Source organism: Orbicella faveolata, unplaced genomic scaffold (assembly GCF_042242905.1).
Source record: "Orbicella faveolata isolate gen_17 unplaced genomic scaffold, um_ofav_v1 contig_46, whole genome shotgun sequence".
Lineage (NCBI taxonomy): Eukaryota > Metazoa > Cnidaria > Anthozoa > Scleractinia > Merulinidae > Orbicella > Orbicella faveolata.
Window position 1 is genome coordinate 31412181 of NW_028301576.1, and position 22579 is coordinate 31434759.

General features: G+C 38.5%; 1 long non-coding RNA gene across 1 annotated transcript; it reads right to left on the reverse strand.

The window, feature by feature from the left end:
* Nucleotides 1–441: 441 nt before the first annotated feature.
* LOC149099724 (uncharacterized) lies at nucleotides 442–21831 on the reverse strand. The gene is made up of 2 exons (XR_016203755.1): nucleotides 20812–21831; nucleotides 442–2246 (listed from the first exon to the last, which is right to left on the reverse strand). It is a non-coding gene; the product is annotated as an uncharacterized LOC149099724 (long non-coding RNA).
* Nucleotides 21832–22579: the final 748 nt, after the last annotated feature.

Below are 22579 nucleotides of genomic sequence, written 5' to 3' on the forward strand. Positions count from 1 at the left end.
TGATAACTTCAAAATCCTGCTTGCTGGTAGTGAAGAGTGGGTATTTTTTTCCCAGGGAAGTTAAATATTAAACAAGATTGACGTAGCGACACTCGGGTAATGTTGAGCACACTGTACGGTGGATTTTCTTCGAAACAGTCATTGGGTACTCCTGACTTGTAGGTGTGATTTAAATTCAATATTCTTGCAAATGTTATTTTTCAATAGTTAGTTCATGGCAACCTACACATTTTGCCTTTGTTGAAGCCTTTACTGACCACTGGTGGGTGGCAGGAAGGGAAGTGCATGTACAGCAATGTAGGTTTTCAGTGAGGCGCATGTCAAGGATAGATGCGTTTTTAAATCTATTGCCTTTCCAAACACAAGTGTCCAGGAAATGTGACACAAAATGTTCATTTAGGGATACTAAGTAGATTGTTTTAGAATTTTATTTTAGGGATATTTCTTTTTACAAAATTGGGATACAGGTTACTTCCAAAATTTACCCAGGTTATGGATTTTTCAGATACCCCCTAACAGGGCCTCCTTATTGCAGGTACTTAATGCATAACACTTTCATTCAAATAATTTGTTGCAAGCTTTGTCAAAACAACCAGAGGGATTCAATATTTTCAGACATATCTTAGCCAGTTTTCATTTCAATGAAAACTTATTGCAAAGCTCCAGAACAAGAGAGGAAGGAGGAACCTACCCCATGTAACATAATCCCAGTGGAATTTTGGCTAATAACATGGTAGATCTCACTAGCCAAAGAGCTCTTTCTACTAGCCATAAAACTTTTTTTCTCCTAAAACAGCAAGGAAATGCGCCAAAATACGTTGTTTGTGACAAATTTTTAACTTTTAGGCATTCCAACCTACTTTAGGCAAAGAGCCTGGAATCTTGTTCTGTAGAAAGTGCCAGATTACTAAGCTCCAGACGTTCCACTGATGCAACAACAAATTCTGCACTCCAAATGTACAATGAAAAGTTCTTATTCAAATTCATTTATGCAAATTAGCTTGTTTCAGTCTTCCACCCGTAGTCGCTCACGCATCCAAAAATGTCTTCTTTGGCTGGTTGAACGTGGGTAAAAAAATGTGCAGAGAGGCTGGAGACTAATCAGTATCCCGTAGACATGTGCAGTTTGTTCCAACCAGTTCTGTATTTTCAAGGCGGTGGTATTGTGGATAGTAATTATAACCATTTTTTGAGTTCCTTCAAGGTTTTTGCCTGAAGTTTCTTACACATATTTTGAGCAGTAAAATTTTGAACTTTTTTAAGACAGTTCCGGTTCATTCCAGCAAAATTTATCACTGTTGTGGTTTCCACAACCATTTTCAGAGGAAGGTGAGAGATTTCTCAACTGTATGCACATATGTGAACATCCATTAACTTGTCTACAAAGTTTCACTCTTCAGAGCATTGGCTGTGACATGGACATCCCCTGTTATTCGCATCACAAGATTAAACTGGCCTCCTTTTGTTGGTGGGAACGTATTCAAATTCAACACTGAAACGAGCAGCTGAAAGCCAAAACAAGCCAGTGAATTCATCGAGGTGCCCGCAGTGGATAACTTGGATGTAAGCTGTGATGTTCAGAGGAAGTACCCTTCTTTCTTGTGTAGATGTTGTGTTATGAAGCTTGACCATGATCAGAAATCAAGAAACAGAAATACTAGCAAAATAAAGTTCCCAGGAAAAAAAGGTAATTGTCATGTATTCTCTTCTCGTGAGTCTTATGTTGCAAGAGAGGGAGCTCGCCCTATTTGTAGTTTCCTTCTAAGAAAAAGTCCAAGAAAGAGGGGCAACATTCCTGACATTATCTTAATTGGGCATAGCAGTGAATCTTCACCTGGAGCAAGTCCAAGTAGCAAAAAGAGGTCCGAACACGTGAGGCAAATTCTTAGTGACTCCTCACCATCAAGTTCTGTTGATAGTGGGAGTTCAAAGAAGCAATTCCATGAAGAGATACCAACAATGCTAAATAATCCTTTTGAAGGTGACACTTATGAGCTCACTGGCATTTGAAGAAAAGCATTTTGCACATATTTTTCTGTGTAAGATCTGCGTGAACATTCCAACTGAGGCAGTAATGCTCAGTAATTGTCACCATGTCTTCTCTGAGCACTGCCTTCAACTCTGGCTGGCCTGCAATGGTGTGTGCCCTACATGTCGCCAGTGTGTTGACTTGGGGGAAGACATCCTGCCACTGCATCAACTCATGTTGGCAGTTTTTGATTTGTTTACAATATCTCACAAGTACTCTGAAAATGGATGCACAGAAAAGCTGAAAATAAACCAAATCCATGATCATGAGAACTCATGCAAATTTAGAAAGGGAAAAAAACAGAAGGGATCCTACCAAAAGGTAAAATTGTGTGATGTGTTGTGCCAATATCATGAGCATGGAAGACTAAAAGGCTTGTACACAGCTTTGTCAGACTTTTACGAAACCCTAACCCTAACAGTGTGGCGAACTTTCACTTCTCCACTCATTGATGTAGTTTCATTCGTTCTTCGCTGTTTTCGCTTTTTCAAACTGGTCCATGTTTTTAACGTGCTCTATGTTTACTTATAACTTAATAGCGTTACACCTAATGCCAAAAATGTTTGGTAGTCACAACAACAATGCTGATACACTGAGTGATCAATTTGTGACATCCATACAGATAATTCCTGGGATACCGTCTCGGTTGATTGCATACGTGCCATAGGGTGGTCAAGCAAGAGGTAAACTTTTACTTCCAACTAAAATGTAAAACCGCCATTTCTCCGCCAATACTTAGCCTTTTTCAAAAAATTTTTTCAGAAGTTAGAGATCATTCTTCGACCACTACTTTGAACCAAAAATCCAAATTTGAAGAAAATTGCTGACCCAAAGGTATACTGTAACCTTGATGTAACATTTGTTAATTCCATGAAGGATGAAAAAAGAGCTCGTACTGATGGTGGATAACAGGGCGCAGGATCAAAATTCCTACGTGACCTGTGCTACGCCACACAAGAAACAGCTATAAGTAAGCTAGGCACATTCAAAATCTGTTGTACTTTGGAAGACACCAAACAGATTGCTGACTTACTCTATTTCAATCTTGACAAACTAACTCTCACACAACTTGCTGCACTAGCTAAGGGGGTCAAAACTCACTCAACATTAAATATTGAACACTCTGAATGCAAAGTAGATGCAACTCAAACCCAGATAAACTTAGGAAAATTTTGTTACAACCTTTTGACACAGGAAATAGCTGGTGTCATCCAATGGAACAAAACTTCAGATATTAAGCACCATATTGAACAGGCAACAAACAAGCTTAACACGCATCGGAAACAAACAATTGCGATCAATCCTTGTTTCTTGCCACCAGGGAACTGTGCCAGGATTTTGTTCACGCAGAAGAATGCACCCCACATTCTTCATCCTCTCCAATCTGAAGTAAAGAAGCCAAATTTTTCAAATCTTTTATTATCAGTGAGATTTATGAACAAACTTTTCAGCTCCAGAAAGCCAAAAGAAGAATTTCCAGATGAGTGGTATCTCTATAAGTCAAGGGTTATAGAACTTGGTTGCCAACTCACGCTGTACTATTCTTATGCAAGATGGAGTAGTTATGTGTTTATGTGGTTCTGGTATGGCGGCGACACATGTAATGCGTGGCTCCGCAGTTTCTAAACCCTTTTGGGCTCCTCTTTGCTTATTGCTCCTTGTTTTATATGTGGTTCTGGAACCAAATCAACGCACCAACCTTACGAGCCGAAGCAGCTGTGAAGCATTAAGATTAAAATTCCTGGAAGAAGTTTTATCATTTCGACTTCCTTCGAGGCATACACGCTGGAGGACGTTCACGCTGCCAAGGGTGCCTCACAACACGGGAGCTACAAGCTTGTTTCAACTGCACTTGAAGTCAGGGGATATTCATCCAAATCCTGGACCGAAGAAGAGAAATACCACTAAATATCCTTGCGGAGAATGCCAATGCAATGTGCAAAATAATCAAGACGCCATTTTGTGTGTGGAATGTCAAAGGTGGTTTCATGCAATGTGCATCAATATGAGCAAAGCGACTTTCAAATACTATCTTAAGAATTCTAATCTCCCTTGGACCTGTTCCTTCTGCTCTTTACCAAAGTTCAGTGATTCTTTCTTTGAACAACCGAATGATGGTCCTGGTTCTTCGATAATCAATTCGCAGGAGGCTTACGGAGGTGTTGCTAGAGATTTATGCATCGGCTCCTCAGATGATTATGCAGATCCCTCTGTTGTAGATGACAGTTTGAGGGAGTTTGCAATGACCCTGCGGCAATCATCTGTTAAAGATTTTAAAGTTGCGCACCTGAATGTTAGGAGCCTTCGATCGAAGATTGATGAGATTCGCTTGCTACAAGAATTATGTTATTTCGACATTCTCGCAATAACAGAGTCGCATCTCGACAGTTCTGTTCCTGACTTTCATATCGAAATTGAGGGTCTTCCCTTTTTCCGTTTGGATAGGCCAAAACGTGAAGGAGGAGGGTGTGTGCTGTACTACGCGGAAAATCTTACTGTCATTTACAGAAGAGATCTGTCTGATAAGAACCTTGAGGCTATCTGGATTCAAGTGAATTTCTCATCAGTAACTCCTTTATTTTCTGTTATTTACAGAGCACCAGATGATAATGACTTCTTCGATAAATTTCAGAAACAATTAGAAAGCGCATGGCTCAGATCATCCTACATCTTCCTATTAGGAGATTTAAACTGCGATCTGAACATTCTGAACACTGTATCAAGGAACAAGAACACAGCAAAGTTGTTGAGTATTTTTGATGCTTTCAATTTAGAGAATACAATAACATCGCCAATTCGTGTGACACCAACTTGTGAATCACTAATTGACCTAATTGTGACATCCAAGAAAGAATTGATCCATTCATCTGGTGTTTTCCACTTGGGAATTTCTGATCACAGCTTAATTCACACTTCTATTCGACTGACACAAAAACGGCCTCCCGCTAAAATCAAAACTAGGAACTACAAGAAGTTTAATGAGGCCAACTTCCAGCAGGATATTTCCTTCGCGCCCTTTCATGTTGCCTCTGTTTTTGACAATCCTGATGACAAACTATGGGCCTGGAACAAGTTATTCCTTGATGTGTGTAATCAACACGCACCTCTTAAAGATGTAAAGGTCAGAAGCTCCTCACTTCCTTGGATTACAAACAGTATCCGTCTTAAGATTAACCGAAGATACAAACTATTCAAATTGGCCGTGAACACTAAATGCCCACAAAATTGGAGCGAGCACAAGAGGATTCGAAACGAAATTACCACTGACCTTCGTCAGGCCAAAGCTATGTACTTCAATGAGTTGTTTACTGAGATTAAGACTACTAGAGCATATTGGAATCTAGTGCGAAAAGCCACTGCACCGAAGAAGCAAACTGTTGTTGGTCCACTAAAAACTGAGTCGGGTCACCTTGTTGTTAAGGACGACGAGAAAGCTTGCTTGATAAACACCTATTTTGCCTTGGTTGGTGAGAAATTGGCGCTTGATCTCCCGCCTTCAATCACGCAATCGCTGTCTTCTGATTTGGTGACACAGACAAAAATCGTACCATCACTTTCCAAGGTCAAGCTCTCTGAAGTTGGCGTTCTGCAACAAATAAAGCATCTTAAATCCAATAAGGCTACCGGTCCTGACGGTATTTCTCCAAAACTTTTGAAATTAGCCAGTCATGCAGTGAGCCCTCACCTCACGAGCCTTTTCCGATGGAGCATCCACCACGAAACTGCATACAAGGGTTGGAAACTTGCAAGGGTGTCTCCGATTTTCAAATAGGATGACAGTACCGATCCAGGAAATTATCGTCCAGTCTCTATTTTGTTGGTTCCAAGCAAGCTGCTCAAATCTGAAATCAATACCGCCATTGTCAATCATGTGACGAACAATAACCTGATAACTCCTAATCAGTGGGCCTATAGGAAGGCTCACTCTACTGAGCTACTTCTCATTCATCTCAAAGAGAAACGGAGGAAGTTTGTTGATGACGGCCTCACAGTCGCTGTCGCTTTTGTAGACTTCACGAAAGCCTTTGATAGCGTATTACATTCGCGCTTATTGGACAAATTACATGGACAGTTCGGCATTGATGGTGAACTCTATGCATGGATCGATAGCTACCTTTTGAATTGAAAGCAGTTCACGACGATAAATGGAAAAGAATCATCGAAAATGTATGTTAGGTGCGGAGTACCACAGAGCTCGGTGTTGGGTCCTACTTTGTTTACGCTTTTTACGAATGATTTACCTTCATTCATTAAATCTGGAGATACTTTTATGTACGCTGATGACACTACGGTTTTCTGTACAGGCTCCTTGCAAGACGTCGCCTGCAATTTACTAAATTGTACTTTTCAACTGGTGTGTTAACAACCGCCTTACTCCACATCCTGGCAAGTGCGAGGTTATGTTACTCTCCAAAGCTCGGCTTATTGCTCCGCTGCCTGCCATTTATATCGGCAAGTCCATCATTGAATACAAGGCTACGGCCAGGCTTCTGGGTGTTACCTTGGATTAAAACCTGAGCTGGATACCTCACCTGAAAGAAGTCATTAAAAACTTTGCAAACAAATTGAGCCTCCTGAAGAAATCCAAGTTTCTACCCAGTCATGTGTGCGAGTCACTTTACGTAAAGGTTATCCAGCCATCCATTACGTACGCGATGCCCGTCTGGGGCAGGGTTAATCAGACAGAGTTAGTTAAAACATTGGAAAGACAACATTGCCGTGCTGCTAGAATTATTTTTGGCTTTCCACCGGACATGCCAACAGTTGACGTTTTTAGCTACCGTTAAGTGGAACACTTTAGCATATATGTATAAACGTTCTTTAATTAAACTTTTTTTCAAGGGTTATCATGGCATGCTCCCTAGCACTTTGGCTGAAGAGTTGATTATCCACGGCGACAGACCTTCTTCACGAATGAAGTATGGGCTGATAGTACCGAGTTTTGCCTCCAAATACGTTAAAAACTCCATTTCCTATAGAGGGGCTGTCCTCTGGAATGCTATAGGGCGAACTAATAGATCGATACTAGAGAGCACAGACCTGAAATCTTTTTTGAAGAATGTTGTTAATTGTAACACTTTTAAGGAATTTAATTTTAATGTTTTAGCCCCACAAATAATTCACAAAAGATCGGAGAATTTTATTTATTTTTAACTATTGATCTCATTCGTTGTTATCAAAATTATATTTTTTATAAGAATTACTTAATTCTTGTATTAATTTTTTATTAACTGTATTAATTATTAATCTATAAATTGTAGTTATTTTATGTATCTTATTAGTACACGACCCCACAAGCTTGTTAGCTTTGACGTCTTTTATCGTGTATAAATAAAGGTTGTATGTATGTATGTATGTGCATAAAACCATAGAGCATGTCCAAGACGTTACTGAGAGCAATGATACCATGGGAGGCTTCTCTGGAGAGGGTGATGAGGCAAGCAACAAAACCTTCTGCCACATGTGCAAAAAATCATTCAATGAAAATTTCCCTTTATCATAGTGTTAGTGACATAATGAAAATGCATTGGCTTTATTGTTTGCAAAAAGCCAAAAAAAAAACACTTAGCAATGTTGCAAAGCAAAAATATGAATGCAGTATTTGTAATCGGCATGGGCATACCTACATCACCTGCCCTTTGAAGCTGCAACAAACCAACCAATAGACACTACTTCTTATTGCTTTTTTTACAGTTGCTGCAAATAAATTTTCCTTCTTGTATCTCCTTCATGCCAGTGCAGAATTGAAGTACCCACATTTTACACAGGCCCCACACATTTCAGCCATGGAATGGAGTAGACTACATTGAAAACATTGATTTGACATTTGTCACCAAGATCACGTAGATCAGCTTGTGGTAACAACTTCGTGAACACGACAATTTCCATTTTGGTTCCCCCACAAATTAACAAGGTTGAACTGCCTAATGCAAACATATTGTGGCGTGCAGTTGCATGCATGGCAGGTGCAGTCTTGCTTAGGTATACCAGTTTATCAAGACCAAAGACAAACAAAGTTTAACTGACATTTGGTTTGGTTGTGATGCTTCTATCCTTTGCCATGTAGCCATCAAAGACATAAACCATGTTATCAGAAATTGTAGCAGCTTGTGATGAAAGGTATTGAGGTGTGGATGTAGGAACTTCACAAACACTTGACACAATTTGATTTGTGTCTAAGTTAAACTGTACAGCACATATTTCAGTTATATTCCAATACTGGACTGCACTGTCATCTTGCAACTGAACCCCTCCAATAATATATAAAGTGTCTCCTTTCTAAAAACATCAGGACGGTAAGCCCTTGGTGCAATGCTTCCAGTTAAACATGACCAAGTGTATCCACTCATATTTAACAAATACAAATTTCCATCTTTGCATGTCTGTTGAAACACATGTTCAACATCTCTGTTGTCTAAAGAAATCCCCCAAATAGAACAGCTCATTCATTTGTTTACACGAAGTGTAAACCACGCAATGTTGTGATCCAAGATATTTATTCCTGAATTTGTCACAGTGAACAGAGCGCTTGTCGCATGGTTTACTATCATCGAGGATAGGCTCCAGTCTACACTTGGCTAAGTTACGTGAGCTTTAATGCTTCAGAAGGCGGCCATTTTGTATTTGTGCGTAACAGTTGTCGAAGATTGTTTTTTAGCTAGTTATTCATTCATCTTTGTTGCTTAGATTTCACAGGCCAGCTTTCGTACAGTCGCCTTGTCTTCAAAGTGCCGATTACAGCGAGGAGTTGTAGGTCAACATTTCACGGTCTGGACCTTTGGTGCAGGTTGCGCCACACTCAAACTTTGGAGTCATTATTGACTCTCCCAAGCCAACATTTAACGCCTTGAATCTGCTCAGCAGAAAGTGTCTGAAAGTATTTGAAAGGCTCTGAAATTACTCGAAAGCAAAAGAGACTCTCCTGTGCTTGTGTTGTCCTTGCTGTTGTTGCTGTTGAATCAAATTGGACAAACCATCCACACACAGTTGACAAGGGTGTGCTAGCCCACGATTTTGGCAGAAGTAATATGGGAATCTCTGTTGAACAATACCGATCAACAATCGGCTCTCATGACAATTTCCTTAAAACAAAAGATGCTTTGTCACATTTCAAGGATCATTTTTGGAATATAATGCTAATGATGTTTTGCATGAATGTAAACATTGAAACAAGTTGTTGGACAATACAAAATATGGAATGAAATAGTGTTTTGGTTTACCCAATTTATGTACTACAATGTTTACATGCCATTGTTGTTAAGGTTGGCAAATGATGTGGAGGAAAATCCAGGGCCTGTAATATTCAATGTATGTGATAGACTACAACTCCTTTTCAGTTACTTGCTTGGTTTTAATTAATTCATCACAGTATTGATATACATGAAAAATTACACTCTTTTGATTGGCTGAAAACAGCTAGGTGCCTTTTTCACGTATCACTAGTGCAAAAGTAATAACTCAAGTACAAATGTAAACTAGGTTCAGCAACAATAGATCACACTAGAAACCAATCAGATTTACACAAAGTAGGTTGTACTGATTGATACACAGTGGCTGAGCAAAACGAAATAAACAAAAGCTTGGACATTTTAATGTACATTGATAAACACTAACAAAATTGTATTCCTGAGTAAGATTTCAGCTGAAGGACAAATTTTCATAGCATACACTTCATTAAGTCAATACTACCAAATTTATCTGCTGTCAGTTTGTTGATTTACCGTGAATGTGTATCTTTCATGTATACATTACGAATAAGTAATAACATGACTTCTCAAGTGATAAGTGCTTGTAAATTTTTCAAAGACTTCAAACTGCACACACCCTGCAGGCTCATGACATTTGTTAATTGAAAAATTTTCTTGAGCTTATTTAAAATACCAAAGTACACTTGAATTAATTTAGCTTAGACTTTGTTGAATTTTTATGAAGACAGTTCAATAGAACTGACATCTGTTACATTTATAGTTAAAGCTACTTGATGTCAATTAGATAACCAGGGTTCAAATCACATCTGTAGACCCCCTAAAAGCACTGTCGTGACAGATCAGTTCCGAACTGCCAGTCACGCTGAATTTTGATTGGTGCCAGATGTTCAATGTTTTCCTGGCAAATCAGAGTGAAGCAGGTCTCACAAGTCCTCTTGTGTGCTCTAACAGAAATTGATACACAAAGTTCACTTGCTCACCATGTTTGTTTTGGACCTTTTTGTACAGTAGATTAGCACTTTGCATGATGATATCAAGTTCACCTATTCATTTCATGTTTCCACATAGCTTGAATTTGGTAGACACACTGGCATGAAATTACAATGTCCATAATAAGAAAACCCGAAAGATTCTGGTATTTAAAATCATATGATAACATCATGAACTTGCCTGTACATTGAACTCTGTTGTGTGTAAGTTGTTTCTGTTTACAGTTCCTGAATTCTATTATGATGACACTCTATCTCCATTGAACTTTCTGTTAAATAAAACCTCCAAAAATTGTAAATCTTCATGGGTTAAAAATTATTAGCAATGTTAATAAGTACTACTCAACATACAATTCATTGAAATATTGCTTGTGTTCTGATATTGTTATGCATCTATCTTTTTTCCTAAATTCTTCCATTTGCAACCCCATAGCCACCTACCTCAACGAAATTTTTGTGTTCTTTATTGAAAATACAGCATTGTGATACTTTACATGTATGTATTGTCCAAAATTAGTGACACATTCATTGTGGCTTTTAGTGTAGGTTACCTCATTTCCCGTATGTCCCGGCCCTCCTGCGAAGTTTTGTGCTCTTGCACTGGTACACAAAATGTCAAAAATATTCATATGAAATGCTTCCCTAGAGTTAATTTCACATCACTTGCCTTGGACAAACTTCAGAACTCAATTCCACTTGGTTACGTACACAAAATCATGACTGAATCTATCTGGCCACTATGGGAGATGATGCTGACGCTTTTTAGTTCCTAAAATCCTCAGGTTACATGTGCAACCTTCGTTGTCAAAATGAGACATCCATAACAAAGTTTACCCAATAACCCTCATCTTGAAAATGAGCATTTCAGGACTATTGTATGCTAATTATCTTGTTTTATTGATTGACAGGAACAATATTGAAATCTAACCATAATCAGATATTAGCTATACTAATAGAAACTCAATAACAGACCAGATGCTAATAATTTGTAATCTTCCCCATCAAAACAGCTCAATTTCATAAGCCATACATGTACACACTGCCGACCTATTTTTATCATTATTAGGCCATGACCTGTTCCAGGAGATGAAATTGTCCCACTCTGGAAAAACTCTGTGGAGCTAGATCCTCTTAAAGTACCAGCCACGTAAGCAATTAAGTCAACAACAAAATCTAGTGACTCACATTTGTTTGTACCATTAGATGACCTTTTATTTCTTTTTTTATCTGAGGAAAGTTTAACTTGAACAAGCTCATTTGTACATCCCATGGTCTTTGTATTTATGCCACCCCACAACAGAAACATAAGCTCCTGATCTTCTTGATCTGGTGTATTTTCTGCTGGCATGGCCAACATTGTGCTCCCTTGCAGAGGGAACAAAGATGATCCTCTAAATTTATCAGTGTTTCAGCCAGAAAATTTTACTTGAGGGCCAAAGTGGCCCCTAAAGATCTTTTTAGGGGCCAATTTTTTAGGAAAGGGGCCAATAAATTGAAAGCTACAGAAGGAAAAAATGTATCAGGGTACCAAGGAAAATAAAGCAGTTTATTAGGATCTATGATTAAATTTAGTAAGTGCTTTTTGAAGTGTTTCTATTCAGTAAAGTTTCTTTTGAATCAGATACTAGTATGAAGTGTCACAACAAGTTTTTAGTATAATATTTAGAAGATTTGTTTGTTTAAGTTCAAGCACGTTTTTAGTAATTATATTGCTTCGCAAGCAGAAATTTGCGTTGGGTGTTGTAGCCACATCCTGTGACGAATATTAAATAGATATGACTCAGCTTGAAGCAATCAATTGTTAGTGGTTTTAGGATCAGTGTAATCAGATTATACTTGGTAATTGTCAAAGAATAATTGTAGCCCACGCTAAGGAAATTAGTATCAACCACAAGCGTTACGCATTAGGAGCTTAGAACAGACCGCAGAGAAACAATAGTGAGCCTTAGCCAACTTAGGTTTGCGGCCGGACATACATAGCCAAGGTGTTTACGCTAGTGATAATAAAATCTAGTGAATATTGTAATTTTAAGTCAGAACGATTAGAGCGATAAGATTGATCAGAATGAATGTACAAACGAAGCTGCAATAAAGTGGAGAAAACAACAGATACAGTTCTAAGTGTTTGTTGAACCAGCCACTGTGGGAGATTCCACAAAATGAAGGATCCTTGCATTACAACAGAACAATCCATAGGCATACATGACGTAGTCAATGATCAAGAGTTTGGAATGCATTATAGGGTGATTTCAAACACGGTCAGTTTTCCAGTATGAGAGAATTAATGCAGCAAAGTAAAAGGACAGATTGACTTCTTTTCTTATGTTGAATGTTTCAGAAGCAACGATCTTTCAATGTGATTTTCTAGAAGGACATATTGTGTGACAAAATAACCGTAATTGATCATCAACACCGAGAAATGTAGTCACCATTATGCCGTATTATGGCAACTAAACAGGAATTTTTGGTCGCCAAGGACAAAATGTCAGTTGCATTGGCAACCGTATCTATCATAATTTCAAGCCCTGGGATGGCTTTAAAATATTATGCCTGTAGTGTAAAAGGAAAGGGCCAAATTGGCCCTTTTTTCGTTTTTCTGGGGGCCATCTCTGATTGGAACGCGGGATTCCTGTAATGGCGTGCTCTGGCAGAAACACTGTTTATCAGGGCCAAAAACATAACAAGAAGTGATCTCGACGTCATTCTTACAAACAGCAAATTCAATTAAAGTGATGGAGTTTCCTAGCTCCCAGGCGGATGGTTCCTTGTGCCTTGCTCCACCAGTAAAAGCAATTCCCACTGATACCTGTTCACAATAGCCTGTTTCTCTCTACCACAAAATACAAGATGAGTGCCCCTTGGCTAAGAAAAGTTGCTCCTGGCGAGTGTTCAGTAAATGCTTTTTCCTAGTTACCTTCCTGGTATCTCCCAAATACTCATGAAAAGAGATAAAATAACAATTTTTGAAGCTCACCCCATTTTCTGACTCTTTGTCTGCCATATTTCATTCTAAAATTAGCCATGTGTCATTGAATGACGCATGCACAGAGGTGAGATCAAGCAAAGTGGAGATTGGAACAAGCAGTCTCAAATTTTTGCAAGGCTTGTGGGTTTACATTTCAATGTGAAATGAGTTCAAATGCTCGAAAAACTGTGTAAATTAAATTAAACTGTGCTTAATTGATGCATTTTTCTGCATTTTACCCCTGAAAATTTCCACATAATTTGTTATTTTTTCAGCACTCTATCAGATGGCATGAATTCATCTTCTGCAGTTGACAAAGATATTTGCCTCTATAATATTGGTAGTCTATATAATTTTGGTAGTCTGAAAATCCAGTTGTATTTGGCTAGTTGACCACCGCCAAGGTCAAGCCCTGGAGTCAATGGCACCTGTTATAAAATGATGACCTGCTAATAGGTGAAAATCCCCAACCAAGAAAAAATATTGACCAATCTCAGCAGACTGCACTGTTTAATGTTTACCCTTGACCTTTGTGGCTGCCAAAGTTTGCAACTTCTATATTTGGACACAACATTTCCAAAACCTTTGTTGTGGTGCCAACAGTGACACTAATCATCCTAATAGCTCCTCAACTTCCTTGAAGAAAAATCGGCTGTTTTAGTAACATAAATTAAAATGGCAAACAAGTGAGCAAATGTTCTGATGAGAAACTTTCTGGCTGTAAAGCACCCACCACGATAATACTAAACACTATATTTTACTATAATACTGAACACTATATTTTTTGATGAAAACGACAGCTCGAGAAGACACAAAAATAGGAAACCCCAGCTCCAGTGAAGTCAATGTTAGGGAAGCAGCCCAGAGAAGAAGCTATTGAGGAGAGACAAGAAAAGAGGAGGGGCGTGGTTGTTGCAGATGTGTCCCCAACACAACACCAAGTACTTGTTACAAAAATTGAAAATAAATACTTTTCACCACAAGAATTTGAAAGACTTTTTCTATACAATGCAGATAGTATAAATAATTATTAAGTTGCAAATTACTTTTCATGTATTAGTGTCCCAGTCAACTGCAAGCACAAGTACAGCTTCGACCAGGTCCAGTAAAAGGTGTCACACAGGTAAGTCTACATCATCATTCAGTCGCCAAAAAAACCGTTGAACAAGTTTATCGTCTTCCAACAAACCAGAACAAAAGCCTTCTGAAAGCAATCCTTCAACTTCAACCAGACAAGGGAAGAGATTACAAGGAGGGAAATCTTCAACCTGAAGCAATATAGGGAAAAGATCCCCCACAAGCAAAAATTAATAGTATCATAAGACAATTCCTGGCTTTGATCATGGCTGATGGCCATAGAGAATCGAGTATACCCTGGGAAGGACAGTGTCATACAAACAGTACAACTCAAGACTGCTAACAGTATGTTGGGACAACTAGTACAGCATTTGGACCCATTGAAACTTGAGTGCAACCTCATGACCCCAAAAGGTAACCCGGGCCTGAACCAAGAAGTCCCTGGTTTTCAGATTAAAAGAGATTCAGCAGCAGCAAGGTGCTAGATAAAACAAGTTTTGGATATTGAACAATGCAACCTATAAATGATAAATCAAGAAGAGAACAATAAACTGTCCTCAACTGAACATATCATTGTTTTGAGAACTTGGACACAGCCTGAGCTTTGAACTTTGAAATCATTTGATAAAAGGTGCCATTGATCAATACTTTATTTTCTTTATGTTAGGGTTAGGGAGTGTGTCAGAAAGGTGTTGCAATTATTATGTAAGTGTTGTGACAAGTTCCAGCAACTAAATGGTGAGAGTTCACATAACACTTAAGCTGAACTTACTGATGAGAGAAATTTGACAGTTACTGAAAATTCCTGCATGTATGCGTAGTCAATGTATAAGAATAAGATCAAGTGAAATTAATTTTGAAAGTGCATGTGAGACAAAGACTTGTGTCATCATAACTGAGGAATGAACGAGAATAAAGCAAGCTTCATGTGACTTTGGAGAACAGTCTGACTACTCCAACACTCCAACAGCAACAGACAAATGGAAAACCAAAGCATCTTGTCTTCTGTAATGCGACTTTGTGTTCAGATGCAGAAGTATTTTGATTGAGGTTTTTCCAGTCAAGTTTGTTCTCTGACTGTTGAATTTCAACCACATACTTTTCTATTATTATTAATACTACATAACTATGATTCAGGGTTCTCAGTGCCAGCCACTTGCTTAAAAACCAGCTACCTCAATTTCCAAGCTGCCTAGTGTTCATTAAATAGTACCCATGTAAGTTGTATAGAGTAATGAAAATAAGAGATAACTTTCTTCAAAGCCATTTTTGCATTCCACATTGGAATTAGCTTTTACATTTTCTCACTGGTTGAGCTTGCCTGAAATCTGAAACTAAGTTCAGCATGCTTCTGAGTTATGCACAGATTTAATTCATTCATGCATTATTCAGAACAATGAGAATGGAATCAAGGACATCAAAAGGACTGATGCTGCAGCAATGAACAATTACACGTTTTCTGGAAAAAAAAAAAAAGGCTGACAGTGATTTTCGAAGAATCAGTGGTCGACTTAAACGTGGAATCATAGATTGAAAAGAGCACGGATGTACTGGTTCACTGGCATGACTAAATCATCAATCAGTTCCGGGCTTTTGTTATCTGTTCCAAAGTAGTTTCATTTTAACATTTAAACACATACACAAATGGCAAATTGTAATCGCCATTGTAATACCAGTAGCACAGTAACTTGGGGTAATTTAAGCTAAATCCATGTTCCTTGGAATGTCAATGAGCTTTGACTGTCCTTCTCTCAGGACAGTCTAGGCTGCAGCTAGAGAAGGGCCATAGGCTCAGGGTGTGGTGTATGTTTTGAGAAATATCTTCAAGTGAATGCATAAAATAACATTTGAGGGCCTCTGAAATTCCAAATTTTGAGGGGAGCTTTCCCCCAGACCTTGCTAGAGGCTTGTGTCCTAAACACTAGAATCAGTGTCATCCATGTTCTTCATGAAACTAGGCCTCTGCTCCCTAAATTAATGATAACCCCAATTATTAATCTATAATTTATATATCATTCATTATTATTATTTATTATGAAATTGTGTTAAAAATATTCTCACAATACATGCCTATAGTTTTAAACTTTAAGTTTAACTGGTGTTATGCTCAAAACCAAGGAATTAAAATCTAAGTTCACTTTCATCAGAAAGCTGAATGAGGCACATTGTGACAAACCATGCAAAAAACTTGCATGATTTAACTCAAGTAGTCAAACTGAAGAACACTGGGAACTAGGCTCATAACAAAGGTGATTTCCAAATATCTGCCAAGGAAAGGAAATCTTGAGAAGGGAAAGTTGTGTGTAATGTTATCTGAACATCACTCCATGCATTGGAACATCTTAGAGCTAAAATATGCCAAATTTCTTTTGAGCTACAATATGCCAAATTTGTTTCAAACATCGATGCAATTGTTACTTATGAAAATAGTAGTTTATTGTACTGTATATAATATGCAATTTTATTTTTTATTTATTATTTATTTATTTATTCCTTTATTTATTATTTTCTCTGATAAATCAGCTTTACAGCTACTCTTGTAAATCCAAGGTGAAATACATGTAAAGGCGATGTATGTATGTAAGTATCTTTAATTAATTATTGATTTTCCCAAGAAATGAGAGCTGCAACATGTGTTCCAGTGATTCCAGTGAGTTCCTTGATATCACTGTAACCATGGATTAAAAAAATGTCAAATTTAACTATTTTATACCAAAAACATATCTGTGCCTCCAAAAAAATTCCTACAGGGAGTCACGTTGACTCCAGTGTAGAGTCCAGAAATTTTCAGCATGTTTTTTCTCTGCCAGTCTGCCAGCTGATTGTAACTCTATAAATATTCAGTGGGTCTTCAGTGCAGCATAACTGACAGACAATAATAATTGTCTTCTTATTGTAAGAAGACAGGAAAAACATACATTTTGGCATCAAACCAGAATTTTTACCAGTACTTTACTGTAAGAAACACAGCCACATGACAACAGGAAAGATTTCACTCACCACCACTGTACAAGAGTTTTGACCAACCCCAACCCATATAGGTTTGTGGCATTTGAGAGCGTTACCAAGTAAGGTAATGAACACTTCTGAGGAATATGAGAAAACCATGAGTGAGGAAAATAGCAAATTTACTGCGAGTTTACCGAGCTATTGTAGTTGTGAATAAACCGGAACACCAAGAGTTACTCTGAATTTTGTGTACCATTAGAAGATCAGCTTACTTTTTGGTGCCAGGACCAGAATACATTATGAGGATATGTCAAAAAGTACAAAATATTCGTTGAATGAGAGCAAGAGAATCAAAACAAGAAGTGATCATGATCAAAACAGACATTGTTGTTTTCAAAACCAGCCGTCAACCATTGCATTCACCTATGACTTTTCCATTTACAATGCCCACTTTCCCTTGGGTAAATTCTAAAATAAACAAACCTTTCTAAAATGAGCCAAGTTTCTAGGGAAGAGTTCATGAGTCAATAGACTTGAAACTTGTGGAGAATTTTGCCACAACAGTGCTTCAATCTACTTGCATTGCATACATCGATCAACATTGAGTAAACCACAGCAAAGTAAACAGGCTCAGAATCAGACTTAAAAGCAGCGGTTACCAGAAAGTACTCTATATTAGACAACATATTCTGTATTGAAACACAAGGGAAAATGGCTGAGATGGGGTAGCAGGTACAAACACAGAAACAGAGTCTGTTGAACTTGTGACGTCCAAGAAAGAACAAGAAGAAGTGGCAGTGAAAGTTTTCTGTTTAGATCTGGATCATGAGGGAAATGAAGAATCTGAAAGCAAGGAACACAGTGGATAGGAGGTTGATGGTAATCAAGACTACTTCAATGACTGAAAAGTAGACCGTGTTTCAATAGTTACAACAAATTTGGCACAGATCCCTGAGATAAACTTATAGTTTTATTGACATTGTTTTATCAAGTGTTCAGTTAACAACTAACTCCATTCTCCCATTACAAATTAAAGATGGAGTAAGAATGTAAGTAATGAGAAACTTTCCAAACTTGTAATTAACTACATGTACGTAAGATGTTGTCTAACCTCTTGTATACTTCAACAGGGATTGGGAAGGCCATGCATGCGCCATGTGCATATGGCACATAAAGCTACAAAATGGCACATTATGAAAGTACCAATCATACTTCAGGTTTGTAGTTTAAAATTTAATTAATTTAGCTTGTTCCTGGACAAGAGCAGAGTTGTTTATACAGTACATCAAGTAAGAATTTTTAAAGTCACATGTACACTGTGTAGTGGTATGAATTAATTATTTTAAACATTACAGATCGCAGAAGACATGCCAGCTGCAAAAAGACTGTGGTCTGTACTCATTGCTTGGCGGATTATCATTACAAGGATTGTCTCCTGGACCAGTGCTAGGCTTCTCAGTTAATCCCAGAACGGTCCACAACATGAAGACAGACATGGCAGAGACCCACAGTGATCATGTTACTAAACAACTACAACAAGTTAATACTGTATGTACATACACAAGACACAACATTGGTATCAGTACATGTACAGTTCCATGTACACATGGTTCAAGAATGAGGAAATAAAGATACATTTTCATTTTTCCACTTAACTCCTCCATGATTGTCACAATATCCACAGCAAACATGTTCCAACTGACTAGCAAAAAAAGATTGCACACATGCTCTCCTCTATGCTAGACATACATCCACACATCCCAGCAATAAAGAGAGCAAATGTCAGCCCACACAGACAAGTCAAAGTAAACATCGGGGGAGAAAACATGTGCCTTGGAGGAGGAGACAGTTCTGCTGTATTACTACACGTCAGCAGAGGTCTCAGACATGAAAAATCACTTCATCAATCAACTTCCCGCACAAATGAAAAATCTAATCTGGGAATTTCCCTGATCTGGTGTAAAATTTTTGGTAATAGGCTTTCTTCATTTTTCTATGCCTTGCCATTAGGATAACGTTGACTGGACAATCTAGAGCACAAAATATGCAAGGAAAGCATGCAAATCTGTAAAGTAATACATCCAATAATTTTTTTATTATTATTATTTAAACAACTCTTTCACATGTTTTCTAGGGCTTACCGTCAGCCATGTGATAAAGATATTGAAAGCTTACAATCCTGTCAGCTTTTAGAGGAGTGTGAGCAAGACTTGAAAAGTCTCAAGAATTACAAAGAGTCTATAGAACACGTGTTTTCAAAATATTCCAATGTTAACAATTATCTTGAGGGAAATCCTCCCTTCTCTGCAGACTGGCCTGGTTGGTGCTATTCACAAAAACTAATAGCTAACAACTCCACTGAAAAGTACCTCACTAATACCAGAACAAGGCCAACTCCATGTTGCCTTAAATGCTGTGCAGGATATTGTAATTATCTTTAAGCATTTTTTTTTTTTGACGAACTCTTCTCATATTTAATTGGTGGTTTGTTATCCAAGAAGCCACATCCATACCGATTGTCATTATGTGTTACAGCAGCTTTACTTGGCTCAGCTTATGGTACGGGAACAAGTGCTAAAGAAGTTTAATTTGTGCAAGAGTCACAAGTTCATTTACACTTTTCACCCACCAGAGGATGTTGTTCCCATCATTTACTACCAATACCAGATTTTCAGAGCGGGAAATTTAGAGCTATACATGTCTGTGATAGCACAATTTAGGAAAAGTAACATGTTTCATTTAGATGATAACATTTAGAAAACAGCCCTAAGAAAATACACACACTGATTGGTTTAAAATCCATGTTTCTATTGAGTTATAGATACACTCGTGAAAGTTTGGGAGAACTCGCAAAAGCTGTGGAAACACTCACCTGTGGCTTGTGTTCCCACAGCATTTCTTGTTCTCCCAAAATTTCACTCATGTTTCTATTTAAGAAACAGAAAACATGTACCATGTTTCTATCGCGTTAGAGAAACACGAGTGGAAGTTTGGGAGAATGAGAAATGCAGTGGGAACATGAGCCACAGGCGAGTGTTTCCACAGCTTTTTCGAGTTCTCCCAAACTTTCACAAGTGTTTCTATTACTCAATAGAAACACGGAGAACATGTTTCCTATTTCTTTTAGAAAACACTGCGACAAAAACAAGGAAAAAAAACTTGTTGACTTTGATTGTCAAAGTGTAAATTCTCTTTGCTCGCACCAACATTACGTCAACAGCTCGTGCTGGTTCTGTGTTTCTATCAAGTTATAGGAACACGATTTTTAACCAATCAGCACACATATTTTCTTTGGACTGATTTCTAAAACTCAATAGAAACATGGTACATGTTTTCTACTTCTTAAATATCGATCGAGTAAGATAAGCAAACTCTGTAAATAAAAGTACTGTACAGTTGTATAGGTACATGTAGCCAACAATACATACCTGGAGAAAGCATTTTTTGAGCTTTAAGTTTTGCGAGTAAGCTTATGAGTGCATGCAGGTGCTGACCATACATTTTTCACGAGAGCAATTCCATGTTCAAAAAAATTTTTTGACTCGCTCAAGAAAGGTGCCATTTTGATTACAAAACAAAGATCGTAATACTTACCACTGGCGACACTTTTCCAAACTCTCGTGTTGCCTTCAATGTCCCCCAAACATCATTTATCTCTCAAACGAAGCAAACGAGTGTCAATCAAAACCAAGAAACCGTCATGGCAGTTGAATCCAAAGCTCTAAATCAGGAATCCTGCTCTAAAATCCTGCTTTGACTATTTACCGCATTGATGACAAGTTTTCTTGCATTTCTCGGCATTTCTTTGGGAGAAAAAAAACTTCAAATTATTCAAATTGTCGTTTTCCAAAGCATGAAAAGAAGACATTTGCGTTTAGGTGTACAAATAATTGAAAATTTCCTGCCCCTTTCTTGTCATCATTCAACTGAACACGAAAGAACCACACATCACGTTCGCGCCGAAATTTGTTGTGATGACATCTCGCACATGCGCAGACGTTATTCAGCACTGTTCCTGCAGAGATATAGTATGTAATTGCAACGAACGCCCAAATGTTTTCAAAAGAGATTTTCTTTACAAAGAAACTTGATTATAAAAGAAACGACAACCAACCTCCTTCCACTAGGCCCATGTATGTCGGTCGTAAGTTCAGCTTCACAGAATAACTACGGAGGCTCTTTGCGCAACTCCACAGTTGACGTGAAAGAAACCCTGCCAACGGCGTGAAGCCAATTCGTGATCAGTAGAAAATTCAGAGTTTATTGTTGAACGATAAATTTCTAGATAAGAAAGAGGATCTTACAAGAAGCATTTCCATGAGTCGCTCTCTTTAAAGTGAATATGGATGAAATTAAGCTTTCTTTTTGCCAGCAGGCCAAACAGGCCTGCAGCTGTCCCAGGAGGTAAGCTATCAGCTGTTTTTACTTCCACCGCACAACACCATGCGCATCCAATTTAAACACCAGAACTGCACCAGCAAACACTAGCACCGTATTAAATGAACTGATGAGCCTCTGTACAGCATTTAACTTGCAGTTTACAAATGAAAACAAAATCTAGGCTCGTCTCGCCCACGAAGAATGGCCGAAGCGGCCTTTCTTTCTCGTAATGCAAAAGTCATGGAATACTTCAAGTATCTGCATTATAGTATACCCCTATCTACCGCGCTTTTCGGCGGGAAATTAGAAGTTCCCCCGCGGTACCCTGGCCCCCATTTCAAACAAGGGAATAACTTTGAGTTAGAAAAAGCGAACTAATCTGTGTAGCGGGATTACACGAGGCTGTTTTTGACCCCTGTACCCCTACCCTTCCACTCCCTTTCCCCCTTTCTCTCCCCCATTTTACGCCAGCTTACACTCCCGGGGCCGGGGGGCGCGGACTCCCGTATAAAAAGGACGTGGGTGCTCGTCCTACCTTGTAGGAGCTAAAAAGCGATTTTGGTACCTCTTGGGCACGTGAGAGGGGTTCTCCCGTATCTGAGCTCCTTAGATAGGATACCTAAATTGTATTAGCTAAAATTGTCATGGGTAAATCCCCTGCTGAACGAAAAACGACTGATCTGTTTACACCACGAGCCATAATCGGGGACGGAGACCGTAAGTCTTGGGATCCGCGCACACCTATGATGTGGGACAATTTTTCTATTTTTAAAACAAATTGCGCCATCCTGACGTCATATATCCGCGCGGATCCAGGCACATATCGGGGGGTCTCGCGTGGATGTTGTCAAATGGTGAGAGTTGCGAGATTCTCTAGCGGATTTTTCAAAGCGATGGCAGGGAATAACAACCAGGGGCCTGTTTCTCGAAAGCTCCCGTAAATACCGGGCCCGATAACTTACCGGGCCGGTTAACGGGAAAG